Source organism: Phoenix dactylifera, chromosome 8 (assembly GCF_009389715.1).
Source record: "Phoenix dactylifera cultivar Barhee BC4 chromosome 8, palm_55x_up_171113_PBpolish2nd_filt_p, whole genome shotgun sequence".
Taxonomy (NCBI): domain Eukaryota; kingdom Viridiplantae; phylum Streptophyta; class Magnoliopsida; order Arecales; family Arecaceae; genus Phoenix; species Phoenix dactylifera.
Window position 1 is genome coordinate 11,780,539 of NC_052399.1, and position 25,046 is coordinate 11,805,584.

General features: G+C 38.0%; 1 long non-coding RNA gene across 1 annotated transcript; it reads right to left on the minus strand.

Moving 5' to 3' along the window:
- Positions 1 to 2,722: 2,722 nt before the first annotated feature.
- Positions 2,723 to 25,020, minus strand: LOC103718027. Its single transcript, XR_003387685.2, has 2 exons — positions 24,714 to 25,020; positions 2,723 to 4,525 (listed from the first exon to the last, which is right to left on the minus strand). It is a non-coding gene; the product is annotated as an uncharacterized LOC103718027 (long non-coding RNA).
- Between the last annotated feature and the right edge of the window lie 26 nt (positions 25,021 to 25,046).

Here is a 25,046-nt window from a genome sequence, read left to right on the forward strand (position 1 = left end):
GCAAAGAAAAAAAAAATCGTACCGATGAGAACCAATCGGTTCTCACCGGTACTAGTCAATACACGGTCGGTTCGCACCAGTACCAGCCGGTACACGGCCGGTACGCATGCGTATCAGTCGACATTGCCTTGAAAATAGCTGGAACTGGTTTTCACGCTGTCCAGGTACCGGTTCCAGGCCGCAACGGACCGTACCGGGCCGAAGACCATGGTTGAAATTAATATTGAGGCTTTTAGATTGCCTTTTTCTGCATATGGTAATTACAGTAGAAAGATTTGTAGTCATGAGCAACACCTCCTTATGTTGATGCTCTTAATTTTACTTTCTTTATATAATTGAATATTTAAGATTAACAATCATAAATACTATTTCTACAGATTCATTTATTGGCTTGCATAATTTGAATCAATGAAACACCTTTATCTAGCTTTCTGCAATTTCAAATCTTCTGGAAACATATTTCAGCTCTGTTAATGCTCTTCATAGTTTTCTTTTTATATCTCTTTTTTCCCTCAATAGATCCTTCAATTTTCTCCTGATTATCTTGTCTCTTTAAATCAAATATCCCCAATCTTTTTAGGAAATGAAATATAGGCTATTCATATTACTAACTGATTTTAAATCGAATTGACCATCATTTGCTCAATGTTAGAAAGGAAAAAGATCAACATTAATTCTTCATACAAATTACCTCCATTTTCTTAAGTTTCAGTTATCTACCTGATTAGTTTTGATTCTAAATATTTCACCTAAAAAAAATCAAGTCAAATTGTTTGATTTGCTGCACTTGTCGCCATTAGAAATTGTAGCTTCACCATATCCTTCATTATATCTTCTCATGCCTCTTCATACTTGCTTCCATGACTTGGTCTCACACGTGATCTATCAATTCTTATTCATTTTAATTTAAATGGGACTCAAGTTTTCTCATGCCTGATTTTCCAATTCACTAGGTTGCGATTTTTGAGTCTATATGTTAGTTATCTCCATATCTACTTCAGCATCCTTCCTCCTCATATTTTACTCATACATGATATTTCAATGCAGGGCCCTGATCCCTAGACTAATAGTCCCAATCTACCACAAATTTGGTCCATAATTTCCACATACACCAGCAATTGAAGATGATGATTTTGTGATTTTGTCTTTCCTCAGTATCTACAGACTCAAAAACAAAAGACATGTTATGTCGCCAAATGCAATTTAGAGTTCTAGATTCGATTTCTGGTAACACTTAATGGCAAGGCCACCATCACATATGCCTGACAAGGCAGCTTTAGTAGACCTTGGATAAAAGGATAAGGCAACAAAAGCTATTGACCAAAAGAAAACTACAAAAAAAATGAATAAATAAAATAATATCCATAGGCTCTTCCTAGAACTTAAATTTATACACTCAAAATCTTTAGTAGACTATTATGTTTAAACTATATTTTCTTGGACAATGAAGTTAGTGGCAACTAGAAAGTTTGTTGAATGCACGGTTCGCTGTACCGAAGCATATTGCTCCATACTGGACGTACCGTACCATACCAGTACCAAACTGAGATTTGGTATAGAGGGCGTACTAAGCCTTGGTACACCAAACCAATCCCTATACCGGACATACCAACACTATACCAGCATGGCATAGGGTCTAGTACCAAGATTGTGAATCTTGGATGAATGCTTAATTAGATGCTTGCCTTGGATCATCGAATGGAGGAATCCACGACAGTTAAAGAGATGCATCAGAGTTGTGCTAGTAGCTTGACCCTATTTGAGTTAGACAGCTTGGGTCCTGTTAACAAAGAGAATGATATGGAACCAAGAGAATAAAAAATATAATTTCTCCACAGAAGTATATTTACACATTCCACTAGTCAACAACTCGAATGTAAGTTGAATATGATTAAAGCAGTTCTCTGCAGTCTCTTGTATATATATTCATAGTTCGTTTTAATCCTTTTCAGCTTCTGTCAATGTAAGAGGATATCAATTTATCATGTTCCATTATTTAGGCTTGGCAAACAGACCAACTGATTATGCACGAGTGCTATAGGAGCACTTACAAAAAAAACAAATCAAACTTAAATAATATTTTCAAATCAAATAACATATGAATAATTGCATAACTCGTGCTAATTTAGGAAAATCCAAAGAAATCTCTGATAAGATTAAGGCACCATAATTAGCTTAACCTTCTAGCCAATTTGTCTGAACACCTTATTAGTTAACAATCTTTTTGTCATTGTGGTCCTTAGATTGTTCCATTCATCTCACTTCTACTAAAGATTTACATTTTCTACCACAAGCTCATGCCAATCAGTAGGTTACTATGTTGGTTGCCAATGGAGGTATTCCAACATGAACTTTCTTAGACTGATGAATAGGCCACAAATGTTCTCAAACTCTGTTGAACCTTGTCATGTGCTACCATTCTGACCATTTTAGAATTTGGGACTGTGTTTCTGCTACAAAATATGTGTATGCAAAAAAACCTTCCATTCAGTTTAATTGCTAATGCAAAATAAGGAAGTCTCTGCTCGACACTCCACACAAACGCCCAATTGAGCTCCATCATCCAAATTCGATTTGTAACTACTTTCTTTCAAGTTTGTCAGATATCTTTAATTTTGGTTCCTTGCTTAGAATTTTGCACATGGTGCATTGGCCAACTCAATAAAATAATTCTCCTTCCAGATTCCTTCAGGCTGATAGGCTTTAGTTTAAAAGTGTCAAATTGACTGAATGATCTCTCATCTTTGTGAGAATCCCATTAAATAGAAAAACTGTACAGGAAAATTAGCTATAGACAACTATACATGGCAACTAGCTATAGACAGCTATACACAGTAAATCTGCCAATTAGTTCTGCTACCTAAATTAGGAAAACTAAGCTGTACAGAGTTAATAGAAATAACAAAGAAAATGAGTAGATTGCAGAAATAATAAAGGTAATTAGATTTGCTATGGAAACCATAAAGAAATAGGATCTGCCGACCCTATTAACATCCCCCCTCAAATTGATGCTAGCTGATCAAGAAGCATCAATTTGCCAACTAGAAACTAATGACGTTGACGAGTCATAGCCTTGGTAAATACATCAGCAATCTAAAAATCCGTGGTGATATGAGGGAAACAGATGGTGTTCATTCTAGTTCTTTTGCAGGTCATTCAATATCTGGTTCGAAAGGACCTGCAAAAGATTAGCTTTTCCTTTCTTGCTTCAAACTAGCCTACTTGATTTAATAGTGCTTCTTGCTAAAGAGCAACTGTTGTAGAGTGATAACACGTTGGTCATAAGCCTCACGAATGGAGTGACAATCCACCTCAATATGCTTGGTTCGCTCATGAAAGATAGGATTAGCTGCAATATGAATCACACTAGTGTTATCCGCATGAAGAGAAGTGGGCTCAAGTTGAGGGAACCCAAGCCAGCCAACAATCCACGAAGCCAAATAATCTTAGAACATGCAGAGGACATGTCTCGATATCAAACTCCGTTGAAGACTTAGAAATACGGTCCTATTTCTTACTTTTCCATGAAATGAGTGCATTGCCAAGAAACATCCACCAGCCCGTAAATGAGCGACGCGTATCTGGGCAGCCAGCCCAATCAGCATCACTGTATGCACTCAACTGAATAGGTGAACCAACATGAAAGAATAAGCCGCGATCTGGAGTGCCTCTCAAATACGGTGGACTGCAGTCAAATGCAGGTGCCAAGGAGTCTGCATAAACTAACTAACTTGCTGAAAAACAAAGAAAATATCAGGCCGAGTTATGGTCAAATAGTTCAGACTCCCAACCAACTGTCGATACAGCGAAGGATCAGAAAGAAGCTCGCCCTCCTCACGACAATACTTCACATTTACCTCCAAAGGTGTGTCAATAGAAGAAGCATCCTGAAGTCCAGGCAAAGCAATCAAATCCTACGTATACTTATGTTGATGCAAGAAAGTACCCACAGGTCCAGACTTCACCTCAAGGCCCAAGAAATATTGAAGAGAACCAAGATCCTTCATGTGAAATGAAGCTTGTAGGTGCTGTTGAAGCTGCTAAATCAACATAGAATCTGTCCCTGTGATAACTATATCATCGACATAAACCAGGAGAACAATACCACTCTCCGCCTTACGGAGAAACAAGTAAGAGTCATACTTGAACTTTGGACAAAGGAAAAACCAAGTAATGTGGAGCGGAACTTATCAAACCAAGCACGAGGAGCCTGCTTCAAGCCATAGAGAGAGCGCTTCAGCATGCACACATCAGAAGATGGGGTAGTGAATAAACCTAGCGAAGGTGTCATAAAAATCTCCTCCTTGAGATCACCATGCAGAAAAGCATTCTTAACGTCCATTTGACATAGGGGCCAACCTTTAGAAGCAGCAATGGCAAGAACTGTTCGTACTGTAGTCATCTTAGCCACCGGAGCAAAAGTCTCATCATAATCCACTTCATATTCCTACCTATTACCAAGAGCAACCAACCGAGCCATTTATCTTTCCATAGTCCCATCAGGACGTAGTTTCACAGAATCCACCTATTTACAGCCAATGGATTCAACATCAGAAGGATAGGGAACAATATCCCAAGTGTGATTCTGTTATAGAGCCTGATTACTTAATGATTATATTAACAGCTTTCTCTATAAGTGATGAATGATTACTTTAACTAGCAACAATATGATGATCTAAATTTATTTAAAGAACAAATCACTAGTAAAGTTTTTGCATTTTGTAGAAGATTTTACTGCCAGTGTGCACTTGCTAAGTTAAAAATATTGCTTACGCATTCAGATATAGCAATAGATTTACACTATTGAGCATCTTGTTCCAGTTTCTATATGAAGCGTTAACGTAGGGTAGAGAGGTGTTGGATTTATAGTTAAAAGTCAATATACATGTGAAGATTTTATGTTTAATGAACATAAAAAATTAAAATTAACCTATAATTGTATAATAGGAATGATTTTATGTTTAATGAACAACAATTGCTAACTCTGTCCTTTAGGATGCATTCTTCTACCATAAAAGGGATGCATTAAGATATCAAACATATCATGCAAGGTTCATTGTGCCGGAACTAGAGCCCATATCGGTCGGCCGGCGGCACGGTTTGATATGCCCCCGTGTCGTTCTGTGCCAGGCTCGTACCGACACAGTAGAGAAGACAGGAGAGAGGGAAGGAGAACGAGAAAGAGGAAAAGAGAGGGGGGAGAAAGGGAGAGAGAGGGAGGGCCGCCGGAGGCTTTCAAAGGGCGCTAGAGGGCTGGAGCAAGGGGTCTGTCAGGGTCCTTTTTTTATTTTGAAAATTTTAAATGAAGTCAGCAAGAGGTTTGCGAACTTCACTTAAAATTAGGGCCCCTTTTTTATTTTGAAAATTTTAAGTGAAGTCAGCAGATGGACTCCTGTTTCGAACAAAATAGGGGTCCAGAGGGCGGAGCCCTTGCTCCAGCCCTATGGCGCCCTCCGAAGGCCTTCGGCATCCCTCCCTCTCCCTCTCCCTTCCTTTGCCTCTCTCTCTCTCTCTCTCTCTCTCTCTTCCTCTCTTTCCTTCACCCTCTCCCTCTCCTATCGGTTTACTGTTTTGAATACTGGAACCATCCCAGTCTACCGCAGCACGGCTCAGTACGCCCAAAACCAGGCTGTTTAGGATGGTTCCACATTCCTTAATATCATGAGTATTCTAAGGGCTAATAAAGTTGATTGGGTGTAACTGATATGAAATTGCATCAAAACGGACTGACATTTTTAATTTTTCTTTATTTACAATCTCTTGAAATGTCTTAGTTAGCAGACAAATTCCTACTAAAGTTATGTTGGTTTAGAAGAATGCTTCTCTACATCAAGGTTTGGAAGGATGGCATTCTCATGCTTTTCCATGAGATGAATAATACAGGCCATCACTTTACAAATCATTTATCAATTAATGATAAGCCAAGTTAGATTACTTCAAAAGTTCAAATAACCTATTGTCTCAGCCCCATCACCTTAAATTTAGAAGAATTATATCTCAGCTCTTCAACCTTCAATGAGATGCTAAAAGTTGTGATTCCATCATTCTCACACAATATTCTCTCATTCTCATGCAACTTTTGCAGCAAAACCATGCATTCTTAGAAGCCCAATACCTCTAAAAAGTCATGCATGACCACTCTATACATCAATTTTGGCTAGTAAGACACAATGCAATGAAGTTGATTATTGATCCATGCTAAGGTTCCAGAAAACCAAAATTACGAGGTGATAATGCATCGGGTAACACCATTTTGAATCATAGCCATAAAACAAAGTGTAAGAATACAAAAGATACAAATGTCTACCTTAGTATATTACAACAATTACTACTTGAGCTGGATAAACATTATTTGGAATCACTAACCATCATAGCAAACTCATCATGTTTTTGAGTGAAATGGAGGGACAAAGCCCACCAATTTAAATATCATTTATAAATTTTCTATCATATTTAAAACTCACAAGAGAAGTTGAAACCTCCCCAATTGAATAAAATACCAGCAAATCTATTAAATAGTTACTAGGGAGAAAAAAGAAACATATATAATATTCAATATTAGAAATTTTCTACATAGTATGGACTATGGAGTATGGACCATATCTTACTCATCACAAGTGAAGATTTTCAAATAATAGATAGGAATGCCTTTTAGTAAAATGTTGATGTTCTGCCTTGCTAGGTTGTTTGGTTATATTACAGATGAATCTTAGTTATATAAATCACTGGTATATGTGTGATTTGACCGGATATTTTGATCTTTTCACAGAGAGGAAGGTTCAGCAATCCGCCAAAGTTCCTATAACAAATCTTTTATCAAGTAGCTATGGAGGATAAAGCAGCAAGGTAATTATACTATGTAATGATCTTTATGATAATGCAAATAACTATTATGACATGTAAAGTAGTAAAGAAAACTATCTTCTGTTGATTGTAACAATATATGAACATATTCTTGACTCTTGCATATAAGTTATACTTATTTTTCTAAGTTTCTAACATCTAAGCATGTCCATACTGTAAAAGTTTTACATTCTTGAATATTATATATGTCTTTTTTTTTTGTAGTAACTATCTAATTTATTTGTTGGTCTTTTATTCAAACAGGGAGGCAGCAACTTCCCTTATCAGTCTGAAATATGAAAGAAAAATTACAAATGAGATTTATGATTTATCTGCTGAGTTGGATTTCAAAGAAACACAAAAAGGTGAAGAGTCTGAAATCTTCAATAGCACAACATCAAATCGCAAAAATGCAAAGAGGGATACAAAATATGTTCTGGAAAGTGATGACTGTCAGATTATATCAAAGGAAAAATTCATGCAGCAAGCAAGCAAGAAGACTTCTGAGTCACAGATTATCAAGGATAAATCCCACCTATCACCTGGAACTGGAATGAAGAATTTTACTGCAACAGAAGCACAAGAAATGCAAACCAAGCATCCTGATGGAATGAAAAATTTGAGGAGTAAATATAGCAATCCAGATAAATCAAACCAAAAGAAGGAAATAGGAAATCCAAGAAACGACAATATGATTGGGAAAAGGGTGATGATGTTAATGAATGGTGTTCAATGCTATGGAACTGTGGCTAGCTTCAAGAGATCGTATGAGGTTTGCATTCTTTAATCTCTGTTTCCATGAAAGAAAGCATTGCTTGGAGCAAAAAATTGAAAATAAGATACTACTTCATTTTGAAGAAAATAAAGAAAAGCGGGTTACTTCATGTAGTCAAACTTGAAATATTAGCAAGTATAAACACTGCCATCAACCATCATTAGCCTTCATATTGCTAATAAGTCTCTTGTACTGCTATAGTAATGCAATGTAGATTGACATATTTCAATTCCTCGATTCAATGTTTAAAAAAGAATCTTCTTTTAATTGTGTTCCAAATTTTCTATCACTAATAATCACCAAGTAATTGTTGTTTCTGTTTTTTACTTAGGTTGATTTACCTCTTATTTCTTGTATCTTTTCAAAGCCCAAATAAGAAAACAAGATTAAACGGAACACCCTTTGTTTATATATGTTCTCTACAAAATTTTATAGAACCCTTTTGTAATAAAACTTTTTTGGTGTCCAAAAAAAAGTGGAAAGAAAGCAAAGACTAGCAAGATAGCGATGCAAATGCTATCGTCAAAATCAATCTTCATGTGATATTTCATAAAGGGGAAAAAAAAGGAAAGACAGGTATGGTGCCAAACTGGCTCACAGTTAATCCATAGAAGTCTTTTGTTCATTCAATTGTTACATCCTACCTTTGTTCATGCTAGTTTGTAAGTTGAAGTGGCTTTCAGTTATTAACTTTTTTCGTACTCAGGTGCTCTTTGACAATGGTATGACTGAAGAATTCTTACGACGCCAAGTAGAAGCTGCAGTGGTCAGAGATGAAGCTGATGCAGCATCAGCTTGTAAACACTACAAGGCAAATTCTGATGTATAAATTTTAAGAGAAAAATGCTAAAATTGTTAATGAGTTTAATGTTCGTATTTTACAGTATGAACTCTACCAGACTTATTATTGCAAGTAATGATATTGGTACAATAAGTATTTCTGTGATGGAATGTCTAATTTAGCATCACCTATTTATCATGTGTAGAGATGTTTTAAAATATCAAGCATATTATACAATTATAAAGTTTAATTAAGTTATGGCTATTTTACTAAGTAATGATATAAGTAATAATAAGGTTATCTGTGACCGAATGTCTTATTCAGACCTGCCTGATTATCATATGTAGAGATGGTTTATATTATCAAGCATCTTATATGATTATAAAGTTAATTAGTTATGACGATTATACTTCACTTCACCAGTGATATATGCAATCAATAACAATCAACTTGATTCCTGAAATGGAGACACTGTCACTAAATGGTAGAGATAAGACCCAGTACAAAGACAAATCACTTTACATGTCTGACAATAGACATTGTATGCCCCAATGATCCAGGTATCATTCATTAATTGGTAATGGATTAACCCTCAACCATTGAGAAACTATAAGTTGTATGAGCTCCATATCTTTATGATCTTTTTAATAAAAGTTCATGCATTTAAACATAATTCGAAAATGATAAGTGTGTTAGTAAATTACAGAACAAGATACAATAGTATTTAAGAAAAATAGATCAGCTTAAGTCCCCCTTAGTCTTTTTCATTACTAAACTAGGAAACAGAATCAAAAAAATACTAAAAATAATCAACAACTGTAACAGGATGTGAATTGCATTAGTGAGAATAATCTAACATTCATGCTCCAGTTGTTAATTAACTTGTCCATTATTGTGACTTATGACAAGGTGAGATTATAGCCACTTATTACCCATCAATGAAGTGCAGAGTGTCCACACAAGTTGACTTTGATTGCATGTGTACCCATCTGCATGGGTTTCTAGTCAAACCAAATGCTGCCATACACAGTAAGGTATAAGGAGAGAATGTTTCTCTAGTGGTGGAACAACTTGAAAGAGGTCATGTCAAATTGCTAATGCCTAATGAACTTGATCTTGTGAATAACTCAGCCTCCATTGTTGAAGCAGTTGTCATCTTTTGCTTCGAACTTTTTCACGAGACTGCACCACCAGCTAGTAGAAAGATATAACATGATGTTGACTTTCTAATATCTGGACATCCCACAAAGTCTGAGTCTGAGTATCCAACAATCTCCAAGAGATCAGATTTGTTGTATGTAAGCATATGATCTTGAGTCCCTTGAAGATATCTCAATACTTTCTTAGCAGCTCTCCAATGTTCCATGCCGGATTAGCTTAAAATCTCTCCAGTAATCCCACAACATATGCTATATCAGGTCTGGTACAGTCTTGAGCATACATTAAAATTCCAATCAATGAAGCATATGGAAATGCTTTCATATGCTCCCTTTCAATTTTATTTCTCGGAGATTGTGATTTGCTCAACTTTTCGCCTTTAGTAATAGACACTGGGCTTGGTTTGGAATTTTCCATACAAAATCTCTCCAACATTTTCTTAATGTAGGCCTTTTGAGATAGACAAAGTTTTTCTCTAGATCTATCTCTATGAACCTCAATGCCGATGACATATGAGGCTTCACCCATATCCTTCATATCAAAATTGTTGGAGAAAAAATGCTTAGTTTTCCTAAGCAATGCCAACTCGCTACTAGCAAGCAAAATATCATCTACATATAGAACTAGAAAAATAAATCGACTCCCACTGATCTTAAGATATATGCATCTATCAACAACATTTTCTACAAAACCAAATATAGAAATGATATTATTGAACTTAAGATACCACTGTCGGGATGATTGCTTGAGTCCATATATAAACTTATTTAGCTTGCAAACCTTATGACTCTGGCTTCTGAAACAAAACCTTCAAGTTGTTTTATGTAAACTTCATCCTCTAAATCTCCATTAAGAAAAGCAATTCTCACATTCATTTGGTGCAGCTCTAAATCAAAATGAGTCACCAAAGCCATAATTATCCTTAAAGAGTCATTTTTTGAAACTGGAGAGAAGATCTCATGATAATCAATACCCTCCTTTTGAGTAAATCCTTTGGTAACAAGTCTGGCCTTATGTCGCTCTACCTTTTCCTTGGAGTCTTTTTTGATTTTAAAAACTCATTTGCAGTATACTGCAGTAGCCCCAGGAGGTAGTTCAACTAGATTCCAAACATTATTTTTAGCTATGGAATCTATCTCATCTTTCATGGCATCTAGCCATTTGGAGAAATTTACAGAATTCATGGCTACTGAGAAATTTATTGGATCATCGACATTTCTGATGTCATAATCACATTCTTGAAGGTATACTATATAATCTGATGGAATTGGAGATTTTCTTATCCTTGATGACTTTCTTAAAGTCGTTTCTTGATCCACCGGTTCTATAGTTGGAGCAACATTCTCAGTGACAACTGGCACAAATTCAAGTGGAACATTAATAGTAGATTCATCCTCCTCTAAATCATTATCAATGATAGGTGGAGGAATCATTGCCAGACTATTTGAATTTTGCATACTATACGGAGTTTGTTTTTCCTCAAAATTAATTTCTTGAGGTTTTATACTCTCACTGATTTGGTCATTTTTAAGGAATCTAGCATTTCTTGTCTCTACAATCCTCAAATAATGATTAGGACAATAAAATCTGTATCCCTTGGACTTTTCTGGATAACCAATAAAATAACCACTAATGGTTCTAAAGTCCAACTTTTTCTCTTGTGGGTTGTATACCCTAGCCTCAGCTTGACACCCCCAAATGTGTAGATGTATTAAACTAAGTTTCCTACCTGTCCAAACTTCATAGGGTATTTTTGGGACAGCTTTAGTAAGAACCCTATTTAGAATATACGCAGCAGTTTTTAAGACATCACCCCACTGAGTAATTGGAAGAGTTGAGTGACTAATCATACTCCTTACCATCTCCATTAATGTTTGGTTTCTTCTTTCTGCAACTCCATTTTGATTAGGAGTACCAGGCATAGTGTATTGAGCAACTATACCTTGCTCTTGAAGAAATCGAGCAAATGGACCTAAATGTTATCCAGTTTCAGTATACCTACCATAGTATTCATTGCCTCTATCTGATCTCACAATTTTAATCTTTTTACCAAGTTGTAACTCTACCTCTATTTTGAAAAGCTTAAAGGCATTTAATGCCTCAGCCTTGTCATACAATAAGTAGAGATACCCATAGCGTGAGTAATCATCAATAAAGGTGATAAAATATTTATGACCTGTAAAACATAGGGTCGAAAAGGGCCTACATATATCTGTATGTATAAGATTCAATGAACTTATGCTTCTTAGCACCTTTCTTAAACTTGTTAGTCTGCTTTCCCTTGATGCAGTCTAAACAAGTTTTATAGTCATCATAGTCAAAAATTGGTAAAATTCCATCATTTATTAATCTCTTGATTCGTTTTATGGAGATATGACCTAATCTTCGGTGCCATAACATAGAAAAATTTTTGTTTATCATGCTACGCTTTAATTCATAATGTTCTTTATTTTGTAAGGATAAAAGGGATAATTCAAAAGATGTATCAAGGTCTAATTTGAATAAATCATCCTCTAACAAGCAATTACCAACAATAATATTATTCAAGGAAAGATTTACAAATGACGGTCCAAATGAAACAGTATGTCCAAAAGAAACAAGCTTAGAAACGGATATCAGTTTTCTAGAAAATTTAGGTATATAAAAGGTATTTTCAAGGTACAAGTTGTGGCCAGTCTTTAGGGTCAATTTGAACGTTTCAACAGTTTCCACATGTGAACGCATCTTATTCTCCATAATGATGCTCTGTTCACTTTCCATTAGAATTCTTTTGTTCAGCAATCCCTGCAAAGTTTTACATATATGGATAGTAGCACCAGAGTCAATCCACCATGTGTTATGAGGTACATCAACAAAATTTGATTAATAACACACTAAGAAAAGAAAAGTACCTTTCTTCTCGAGCCATTTCTTGTACTTGGTGCAGTCTTTTTCAAATGTCCCTATTTCCTACAAAAGAAGCACTTTATTTGCTTTTTGTTAGTCATTTTGTCTGACACTTTCATTTTCTTCTTCTTGACAAGGAATATAATGACTGGTACCACCGATCTCCTTATGTCCTTTTTTCTTATAAGAGGTGAGATAAACACTCTCTTGCCTCTCTTGCTTTATTCTCTGCTGCTCATCAACACACATGGTTAGAAGTTGATTCATAGTCTATTTTTCTGTATGTGTGTTGTATGAGATCTTAAATGGTGCATATTCCATAGGCAGAGAATTAAGAACAAAATGTTCAAGAAAAGTCTCTGGCATATCTACTTCTAATAATTTTAATTGGGCAGCGATGTCACATAATTCCATAATATGCTCACGTATACCACCATTATCAGTATACTTTAAGAAAACAAACCTTGAAATTAAGATGCTGGCAAGGGCTTTCTTTGAACTCATAAATTGCTCCTCTACTGCTGTTAAGAATTCTTTTGCAGTTTTACGATCAGAAATTGAGCCCGTTATCTTTCTGGAAATATGATTTTGTATGGGTAAAAGACTTAAGCGGTTTAACCACTCCCACCTCTCATACAACTTTTTCTGCTCCAACATAGTTTTCTCTGTAGGGACAGGTGGCATGTCCTCACAAAGTGCCAAATCAATATCCATGCACCCTAAAGTGAATGTCAGTCTTTTTTTTAATTTCAAAAAATTTAACCATTAAGTATTGGGATGCATGATGTGGATTTAGAAAAAACTTTCGAAAAAAAAACTGCAAAACATATGCTTACTATTAATATGCGTCCTATAATTATGCTAAAATCTTATCTAAATTACTAACCCATATTAGCAATTTAGTGAGTAAATCAAAATTAACTTTACATGATTTACCCTTTATGATAAAACTAATGCATTAAGTATGATAATTAATGAATTCTAGATGTCCAGTTGAAAAATCCAAAGAATAACAGCCAGATCAGTTCCAGATCAGTGGTGGAGCACTAGGCTCATTTAAGTACCAGCCTTTTTTAGGCACATAGCCCTTTTGACAAGCTTTTCTTAGACACCGTTATTCAATGGATAATTTCACTAGATATCGTTCAATATTAATGAAGAATTCAAGGCCTTTGGGCAACAAGATTTGATCATAAATATCATACTAATAACATTATTTCATCCCATCATTAATCTTGTATAATGACTTTCCTTTGGGGCCGGTTCATTATATATGATGCAAGTATTCAATTTTATGAGATGGTGATAAAAGACTCTTTATTGATTAAATTAAAGCATTCTAAGATTTATGGGATGCTTTGGCTCGTCACCACAAATATGCAAAAAATTTAATCATTTTTATGTCTTTTCCTACATAAGATGCTTTGGCTCGTCTCATGCATATATCACCATTTTATCATAAAAAATATGAATAATTTAAACAATCATGTTTCATCATAAGAAAGCATCTAAATTGATTATTTATGCAATAAATTCATTACATGGAGTAATACATAATTATCAAATTACTGTTATGTAATAAAACTTTAACAAAGGGACCAAATAAATATATTTTAGGACATTTTGTAATAATACTTTCTTATAGGGACCACATATAAATTATGGAAGACCCTTTTTGGGAAATAATATACTTCTCCGGGGCTTATTTGAATTTTTTTCCATTTATTGGCCAACGGATTTGGGTTTTGGATTTGGGGTTTTGGGTTTCAACCCGAAAACCCGAAGCCCGTTAATGCTTCATCTTCTTCCCCAACCGAAAGGAGGAGAAAAGGCAACCAGTGACCCCTCTTCCCTAAACGGCAGCGGGCGCAACCGCCGCCGCCGGCCGCAGGCCGGGGGGGCGGCCACAGAGGCCGCCGGTGTGTTGGCCACAGGCCGCGGTCGCGGTCGCGGCCGCACGCGCCGCTGCGGGCAACGTGGGAGGCATAGCTGGCGCCGAGGCCGTTGAGCGGCGGGCCGCAGGGATGTCGGCCGCCATGGCCATGGCGGCCGTGTCCTCCTTCCCCTTCCTTTTTTTTGTTTTTTGTTCTTTCCTCCACCCGCGGTGGCCTTGGCTGTGAGATAACGCCCCTTTTGGAAGGGGCCAGAGCAGGGGATCGCAAACGCGATCCCCTCCATCTTCTCCGGGCGCAGAGATGCCGTGGGCATCCCGCGGCTGCACCGCGATCGTCCCGTGTCCACCCCGCGGCCGCATGAGCGGCCTCTGATTTCGCCCCACCACCGCAAAAATCACGGCGGAGAGCCGTTGAAATAGGGCAATAAAACCCCCGTTCCTCCTCCGGAGATCACCCGAGCCCTCCTCCCTCTCCTCCGTCTCCTCCTCTTCCTCTCCTCCCTTCTTCTCCTCCCTCTGCTCTTGCTTCCCAAGTGGTCGGCGTGCCGCCTCGGCCAACCACCATCACCACCCGAGTCCCCTATTTTTCGATCTATTTTGGCCGTCAGAAAGCCCCACCGTCGTTGCTACCACTTGACTGCCAGACTGAGCCACCCGCGGCCGAGATCCACTGCCTCCGTCGACCGCCGGTAAGCCCCTTCTTTGGCTCTTCATTCTGTTGCCATATATCCTTGCATTCTTCCCCTGTTCAGCCCCATAAACCGAGACCATGCTCGGTTGTTCTCGACCCCGGCCACCGCAACGGCCGCCAACCCCCACTGCAACCGGCTGGCCGTCGACCGAGCAACGACCCCGACAGCCTAGGCCGGCCACCCTGCAGGATCTCCCTTCCCCCTTCTCCTTCCTCCCTATCTTGAGTCGGTTGGGAGGAAAAGACCCCTTGTGGCCATGATGGGCCGTGAACAGTGTTTTAGGCCCTGTTTGTTAGAAGTATGCCCTAGAAGCCAATTTGGCAGATGCATTGTAATTATTCTGGAGGCATGAAATTTATATTTGATCTTTTATTAATTAATAAAATCAGGCATTTTCTTTATTCATGTTATTATGTGTCCATGAATCGTCCTACGGATTAATAAAATAATAATACATATTCTCAAGAGTTGAGAATTTAAGGCATGTGTAATTAATAGTTAATTTTTGAATAGCTCCTGATCGATGGATCATCACGAAGGATGGTGATCGATCCAATAAGATTAGTGCACAAATCACTTTCTTTGATGGACGAGTCTTCAGTCCATAGTATAGGGACACTGGGGTGATTGTGCAAGTGTTTGTTAAAGAACAAAGGTACTGAGCGTGATCAAAGCAAGAAGTCACTTGGATGTCTATCCACTCGTCAGTGACTTACTTGATGTTGCAGTTGTATGACTAGTACTTAGACCTGCGATGCCTCAGCTAATCACGGTGAGGTTGCTGTAGTTTGACGAGCACATAAACATGGACCCTAAGGATCCTTGTGGTGCAGATTGGCTACAGTAGTTTTACTGTTGGATTAGGATTGCATCTAAATGGGATCTATCGACCTTGATAGACTAGGAGTGATCCTATGTGATTTATGAGACTAAGTTCGAAAGATCTTGGCCAGGACAGTTTTGAAAAAAGAGTTTTTCAATCTCAAACTTGAGTCAAATAAATCTGATATAAGACAAACGATGGGGTTTGACGAGTTATCCATAACCTCCGTCATGTCGGGATCCATGATAGAGGTACTGTATCATACGCTAACTGCACCTAGAGGTTCATCCCTTTCGTTCTGCTGGGTTGTCACCATATGTTGCTAGGTGTCACTAGTGGATTGTGAGACTCGAAGGCATTCACTTGGTGATCAGTGAACCCTAAGAGTAGAGTTGAAATTGTTTCAATCCATTGAAAAGAGTTTCGATGATATTATGATAGAGATCATAATATATCTCACTACCAGTCAGAATAGAACCTATGGGGTCACACACATTAGAGGTTTTGATCGTTCCGACGGTTGGATAGCGATTTAGAATTGAAATTAAAATTGATTGTCAATTTGATTTAACCCGCTAAGAGTTAGTGAGTTAAAGAAGAAGGAATCGTAATTGGATTGCAATTTAATTGATTTAATTGGACCTAATTAAATTAAGCTTAACCTTATTGGATAAGGATGGGAAGGCCTAATTAATTAGAACTCTTTATTAGATAAGGAACTTGATTCATGAAGTCCAATTCATGTCCTCATTAGATTAGGATTCATATAAATCAATTTGGAGAACATATTAGGTTCTAATTGGATTAGAATTCAATTGGTCATGTGGGACCATGTAAATCTTAATTTAATTAGGAGACCCATGCATGGAAGGAAGAGAGGGAACCCTCCCTCCATGCGTGTGGAGCAAAGAAGGAAAGAGGGAGGGGCGTCCGCCCCTCCTCACACGCACCAAGAAAGGAGGGGCGTCCGCCCCTCCTTTCCTTTCATGGTCTCCACGCCATGTGGAGGGGTGGATCTCCTCCTCTTGGTTCATGCGGATTGCCACATGGCATGAGCACATCCCTTGGATTCTCTCCAATCACTTTTAAGTAAGGGTTGTGATAGAATTAAGTAGGGTGTGGCTAATTTTAAGGGGATGAATCAAGGAGTGATTGATTGTTGAAATTATTCCTGATTTGAATGGGCATTAGATGCCTATAAAAGGAAGCCTGGCGTGGGACATAGTATGCATTGGAGCCTTCATTCAACTGCCACCCTCTCCCTCCTTCCCTTTGGCGTGAGCAAGAGAAAAAGAAAAAGAGCCGCCGTCTTCTTCTTCCTCCCTTTCGACGTTCGTCGTCTTCCTTCTTCTTCTCAAAGTAATCAAGGAGTTGATTGAAGGAGAGAAATTCAGCCATCAAAGATGATCTCTGCAAGGGAGTTAGCACCCCGGTGAGATCTTGGAGCGATCTGTACCTCGTGTGGATACCTGTAGAGGCCGGACGCTTGTGCGGCTTCAAGAGAACTAGAAATCCTACGATCATCAGATAGCGGTGAAGTTCTACCCGCTCAAAGGTAAAGATTAGATCTTTATAAATTCTATACAATTAGGAATTGTAGTAGATCGGAAATTAATCTAGTCTTTTAATTTTAATCTTTCCTTTAGATTTCATAAATTTGAGTTAGAGAACTCTAAAAAAATTTTGAAATCTACGTTCCCTAGAACGTTCATGAGATGAACAACCTCGCGCATGTCTTTCCGCTGCGATCGTCGCAACGCATGCGAGAGTAATCCGACACTGTTCACCGCGGGCCCAACTTGAGCCCAGTCAAAAATCCGAAAATCCGAAAGCCCGAAAACCCAAAAATCCGAAATCCGAAATCCGAAATCCGAAACCCAAAACCCGAAACCCAGTTCAGACCCGAAACCCGAACCCGAAACCCAAAACCCGGAACCCGAAATCCGGAACCCGGAGCTCGAACCCCGAACCCGTTTGGCTAATAAATGGAATTTTGCAGTTAAGCCCTTAACAACATATTATTTCACAAAAGAGCTTTCTGCAATTTATGTTTGACCTTATAAGAAAGATTATTACATAAAGGTCCTCAAATATATTTATTTGGTCCTTTTATTCAAGTTTTATTGTAGAACAGTATTCTATAATTAAGTATTAATCCCTGTAATGAATTTTATTGCATAAATAATTTATTAAAGACCAACTTTAGGGGCCCTATTGGACCACGTCTACATAGGCCCATTGGGCCGTATCCGTTGTGGGCCCTACCGGGTCATGCCCATTATAGGCCAACTCTGGACCTTGTTGGGCCGTGTCCAATAGTATTATTTTGATTAAATTTTGACATATATTTTGTATTCAGTAAAATGGGTCAGGCATGTTAAATTTTATTTGAAAATTATGTTATATGCTCTGAAATCCGTAAAATATGATTGGACAATTTATGAAATCTATTTTTGTATATATGCATTCTCAGCATGGCTATGACCTGTTCTGTTCTGTTCTGGCCCCGCCAATGAAAATTATACATTGGACCTGTCGACTTGTAATCTGTGAGGAACTGGTTTGGACCGGTGATTAGAATAGTGATTTTTGGACACCGTTGCCACCGGTGACTAACAATAGTGATTTTTGGCACTTTGTGCAACCCATGCCACTGGGTTACGTGACCGTAGCCTATTATGTTGAGATTCTGGTATCAGAGTTTTTTTGTAAAAATGATAATAAGTTTTGAAAAGAGAAAAATGATGTTATTTGTAATTTATTCGCAGTCATTATTTTGTATTTTGATCTGATATACTTTGACCCCACTCTGGGGTATTTTGTTGCTTACTGGGCTAGTGTAGCTCATTACTCTGTTTTTTCTGTTTTTCAGATCCAGAGACTTGATCGTACGGAATTAGAAAAGTGCGTTAGATTTTTCGATGATTCCTTCAGTTATTGGCATTTTAGTTAGATTAGCTTGGATATTTGAAATATGTTGGCATATGCTATTTTGAAATTTTGTAAGACTGCTTTTGACCAACTTAAATAATTATGTCATCTTTAAATATCTATGATTGCTTTAATGTGTTCCGGTGCCTTGCACGCTTGTGCGGTTTGCCGTGCGGGCGTGCGGCGTCTGCCGCGCTCCGGGCTCGGGGCGTGACAGATTTGGTGGTATCAGAGCTTAGGTTTAAGATTATTAGGGATTCTGTTTGAAATAGTTGTATGGAGCTTAGGTTTTAGGATTCCTAAGATTCATCAGAAAGGTTGAGAAATAAGTAGGAATTAGGCAATGAGACACAAATTTTGTTTGCTTTGATATTGGTAAATTTGTGTTATTTTATTTGAATTTTATTTGACATGCTTATTAAAAGCAGAATGTTAGCTAACTATGCTAGTAGCTAAAGTGTGAATAAACTATTTTGAGATAGTTTTCTTGATGGAGTAATTTGTATTTCAAGTTATGATTAAATAAGATTTTGATAAAATTAAGTGAAGGATTATTAACCATGGAATATTATTGTGCATTGTAAATTATTAGCTTATTTACTAAAAAGTGAATTTGGAAGTTCAACTTTATATCAGGTACTGTGATGTTACTTCTAGCTTGAAGTCAACTATTTTGGTGAGAAGTTAAGGTTCGTTCATAAAAAGTTGTTAATATTTAAATTTGGAAAGATTTTATTATATTTATTAAAATATTTTTTTGAGGTTAAAATCTATATATGGATCATATATGAAACTATTATATATAAGAAAAATATGTTTGGGATGAGACTTAAGAATTCTTATTTGGCTCTACTTAAGACTTGAAACAATTAAGATTGATATTTTGATGGAAAGTCAATTGGTAAATCTTGAGAATATTGGTAGATTAAAATGTTTTTGGGTTGGTCGAAAATAGGATTTGTTTGATTTGGAAAAGTTCTTGATGCTTTTCCTTGTTTTAAAAAAAAAAAAGTCATTGGAAAGTATAGTATTTTTTATTTTGATCAATATGGATATCATTGTGTTATTAGTAGATTCTCTAAGTCTAGTAGATTTACAAGATCTCGAAATATTTGCAGTATTGCAAATAAAAATATTTTACTTATTTGAGGAATTGATTTCAATGTAAAATCATAGAGCTTATATCTTGATGGAATTTTTTTGTAAATCTTTAAACTAGAATATTAGATTCTTGTGAATTAAATATTTATAAATCAAGGCCATGAGTTGATTATGGATTTTGTCTCACCATATGAGAAATGCAAGTGGGATTTCATAAGAGGCCCAAATAAGTTTAGCCTAAAAGAAAAGATTCGGGATGATTGACTAGGCTCCTGAGTAAGCTAATCTAGAATCTTTTAATTATCGAAGCTTAGAATGAATATGAACTTGTATAATGGAATTGTCAAGGGAAACTAGAATTGGCTTAGTTCAAATTTGGATCTAGAATATGATTACTTGATCATATGATGGTACAAATACGGCAACTATCTCAGGGGTTAATCATGACATAGTGTACTTAGGAAGCAAGGATAAAATTTTGCTTGGATATTATTAAAAAAAATGTTGATGATCTGGGATCATTAAGAAATTTTGGAAAATATTGATCAGAGTTGCACAACGAAAGCATGGTGGACTGAGTTATTTTGAATTAGATAAAAATAGTGACTGTGTTTTGGTAACATGTTATGATGAAAACTATGTTGTTCAATAATGAAAGATTTTGTTAATAAGGGAAGGTGATTACTATTGATTCTCAGCGGTCAATCATGATATGATTATGTTATTATCTCTTGGATAGACTTTGCTATTTTTGGGTATGCTAAGAAGAAAATAATAATAATAATAATTTGAGCGTATCATGACTCAGGTTAGTTGATTGTTGACCAAATATGGTCTAATTTGTTAAGTATCTGAATAAACCATGCATTATTTGCACCCATCTTATGATTTATAAGTTTAAGTTAAAAGCTTTGTAGCATATTGAATTATGGTATCAATACTTTGCCTTCTCAGACCTGCTCTTGTGATTTGATGCAAATCATTTTTGTGATAGACCGTTGCTATCTAATGATCATCAGTATATGTTTATTTTGTGAATTACATTTCTAGCCATTTAATGATTTGACTCTAAGGTTGGTCATTATCCTTTGAGGGATCAGCACACTACCATGATAAGTGTATGAGATCTATTTCATTTCAAGTTCTATCCCAAACACAACTAATTTTAATCAATCCTATTGTGAATCGATCCTAATCCGATCTCGAGTGAACATGCATCAAGATGATAATTTCAATCTGAGATTTCAATTAGTCACTTACCTAGTGCTAATCTTGCGAGTTTATATGAAATTTTTGATAATTGATTCAAAGTTATCTATCACACTAATTTTGATCGAGAAGAATAAGATCTTGGATTTATATTACTCAATGGGCTGAGCATATGAAAGGCCTAGATCTCTTAAATTTCGAGGACGAAATTTTTATAAGGGGGAGAGAATGTGAGATACACCCCTTTTGGAAGGGGCCAGAGCAGGGGATCGCAAACACGATCCCCTCCGTCTTCTCCGAGCGCAGAGACGTCGTGGGCATCCCGCAGCTGCACCGCGGTCGTCCCGCGTCCACCCCGCGGCCGCACGAGTGGCCTCTGATTTCGCCCCACCACCGCAAAAATCGCGGCGGAGAGCTATTGAAATGGGGCAATAAAACCCCCGTTCCTCCTCCGAAGATCACCCGAGCCCTCCTCCCTCTCCTCCGTCTCCTCCTCTTCCTCTCCTCCCTTCTTCTCCTCCCTCTGCTCTTGCTTCCCAAGTGGTCGGCGTGCCGCCTCGGCCAACCACCATCACCACCCGAGTCCCCTGTTTTTCGATCTATTTTGGCCGTCGGAAAGCCCCACCCCCGTTGCCGCCGCTTGACCGCCGGACTGAGCCACCTGCGGCCGAGATCCACCGCCTCCGTCAACCGCCGGTAAGCCCCTTCTTTGGCTTTTCGTTCCGTTGCCATATATCCTTGCATTCTTCCCCTATTTCAGCCCCATAAACCGAGACCATGCTTAGTTGTTCTCGACCCCGGCCACCACAACGGCCGCCAGCTGCCACTGTAGCCGGCTGGCCGTTGACCGAGCAACGGCCCCGACCACCTAAGTCGACCACCCCGCCGGATCTCCCTTCCCCCTTCTCCTTCCTCCCTATCTTGATTCAGTTGGGAGGAAAAGACCCCTTGTTGCCATGATGGGCCGTGAACAGTGTTTTGGGCCCTGTTCACCGTAGGCCTAACTTGGGCCCAATCGAAAATCCGAAAACCCGAACGCCCGAAAGCCCAAAAATCCAAAAATTCGAAACCCGAAATCCGAAATCCGAAACCCATTTCAGACCCAAAACCCAAACCCGGAACCTGAAACCCAAACCTGGAACCCGAAACCCGAACCCATTTGGCCAATAAATAAAATTTTACAGTTAAGCCCTTAACAGTATATTATTTCACAAAAGAGCTTTCTGCAATTTCTGTTTGATCCTTATAAGAAAGATTATTACATAAAGGTCCTCAAATATATTTATTTGGTCCTTTTACTCAAGTTTTATTGTAGAACAATATTCTATAATTAAGTATTAGTCTCTGCAATGAATTTTATTGCATAAATAATTCATTAAAGACCAACTTTGGGGGCCCTATTGGACCAGGTCTACATAGGCCCATTGGGCCGTATCCGTTGCGGGCCCTACCGGGTCATGCCCATTATGGGCCAACTCTGGGCCCTGTTAGGCCGTGTCCAATAGTATTATTTTTAATTTTTGCTTAGCTCTGAAATTAACAAAGAAATTAATTAAATTTAAATAGGTGAACCTGATCCGCCTACCTGAAGTAGAAGTTAAGCAAGAAGAGGTAAGTAACTTAATACTTCAAGTGTGATTTCCAAAGTATTTGATAATTGATTAAATTTTGACATATATTTTGTATTCAGTAAAATGGGTCAGGCATGTTAAATTTTATTTGAAAATTATGTTATATGCTCTGAAATCCGTAAAATATAATTGGATAATTTATGAAATCTATTTTTGTATATATGCATTCTCAGCATGGCTATGACATGTTCTGTTCTGTTCTGGCCCCGCCAATGGAAATTATACGTTGGACCTGTCGACTTGTAATCTGTGAGGAACCGGTTTCAACACCGTGCCACCGATGATTAGAATAGTGGTTTTTGGACACCGTTGCCATCGGTGATTACCAATAGTGGTTTTTGGTACTTTATGCAACCCATGCCGCTGGGTTACGTGGCCGTAGCCTATTATGTTGAGATTCTGGTATCAGAGTTTTTTTTGTAAAAATGATAATAAGTTTTGAAAAGAGAAAAATAATGTTATTTGTGATTTATTCCGAGTCATTATTTTGTATTTTGATATGATATACTTTGACCCCACTCTGGGATATTTTGTTGCTTACTGGGCTAGTGTAGCTCATTATTCTGTTTTCTCTGTTTTTCAGATCCGGAGACTTGATCGTATGGGATTGGGGGAGTGCATTAGATTTTTCGATGATTCCTTCAGTTATTGGCATTTTAGTTAGATTAGCTTGGATATTTGAATTATGTTGGCATATGCTATTTTGAAATTTTGTAAGACTGCTTTTGACCAACTTAAATAATTATGTCATCTTTAAACATCTGTGATTGTTTTAATGTGTTCCGGTGCCTTGCACGCCTGTGCGGTTCGCCGTGCGGGCGTGCGGCGTTTGCTGCGCTCCGGGCTCGGGGCGTGACAATGGCGGCCACGGTGGGTCATAGGATGATGGCCCTGTTAGCCACCAATTAGGACGGGGAGGGCCGTGACCGAGTGGCGGCCATGGCAGCGGCTCTCCCTTCCTCCTTTTCTCAAACAAGGGTGGAAGGAGGGGAAAAGATGTGAAGGTTTTAGTCCCACATCGCCCAAATGAGAACAATTTCACTTCTTTAAGTAACATGGGCAAGGAGACATCATCTCAAGTTAGGAGTTTAGTCCCACATCGGCCAGCCAAAAATACTTCACATGTTTAAATAACATGTGTTGTCAAATTGTTGTGTCTTCCAGACTATAAGGGTATGATTTATTTTAGAATCTACTCGATACCATTGATGGAATAATTAAACTTTAATAAATGAGATCATACCTTGACTCCTAAATCCATTTCAAACTTTAAGATCTGTGAAGCAGCTTGATCCTTAACCGCGATCAACATCAAATAACTCTGATCTAAACAGAGATTAGCAAAAGGATTTTTTGGAGAGAGAGCTCTTAATGCATGATTTAGAGAAGGGGTCTAACAGGCTGTTTATAGCTTTCTCCAGGGACCAAACACTGCGGGTGGTTACACCCATGAAGAGTCACCCCCCATCAAGGTAACCCTTCATTACTGCGAAACTACTTTAATGCCCTTAAGATCATCATAATTAACAAGGGACACTTGTCAAATATGGGCTCTAATTAGACGAGATCAAGTCTTAATTAAACGGGATCCAACATCTTCTTGGCCAAATTTTTGCCATCAATTTTCAAATTTTGATTGAAAATCACCATTTACAACCGATGCTCAAAATGAATTTCCAAGCAAAATCTGATATTCAGCTATGATATGATTGGTATAGTTGAAAAATGAAAGTTTTGGTGTCAAAGAAAAACCGGAAATGATACGTGTCACCAGAAACAAGCATTGAAAGCAAATAGAGGAGTTCAACATATCCAACGTGGGTTTGAATCAACTCTTCCAACATAAATAGACCTACTTCACAAAAAAGTATATATTGAAGTGAAATAGATTAGAAATTTTAATGCAGAACTTCCTCACGAAAGGCCTAGTTCTTGGCTTCTCTATCTCCATTACTTATTAAAATAATAACGAGAGAGAGAAACTCATACCCGCTCCAAAAGTCTCCAATGAATGCAAGAAAAATCAGCCAAAAATCTGAAAAATGGAGCACAGGCCTCTGCCGCTTCTGGATATCGAAGGCAGTGGTCTCGGGTCTCTCCGCCTGGTTTCAAGGTGGAAGTTTGAGTTCCAGGAGTGGTGAGGGACGGCAGAGGCGGGGGATCTTTGGCGGGAGAGGGGTTTGCCGGGCGGCGTGGAAGCGTGCGGCATAAGAGGGTTTGAGGGGTTCTTTCGCGTCCGAGCGAAGTGGAGGACACGTGCAGGATGACATCCAATAATTTTCGGGGTGGAATCGAGTTGTGGTGACCCAAGCTGAAACCACT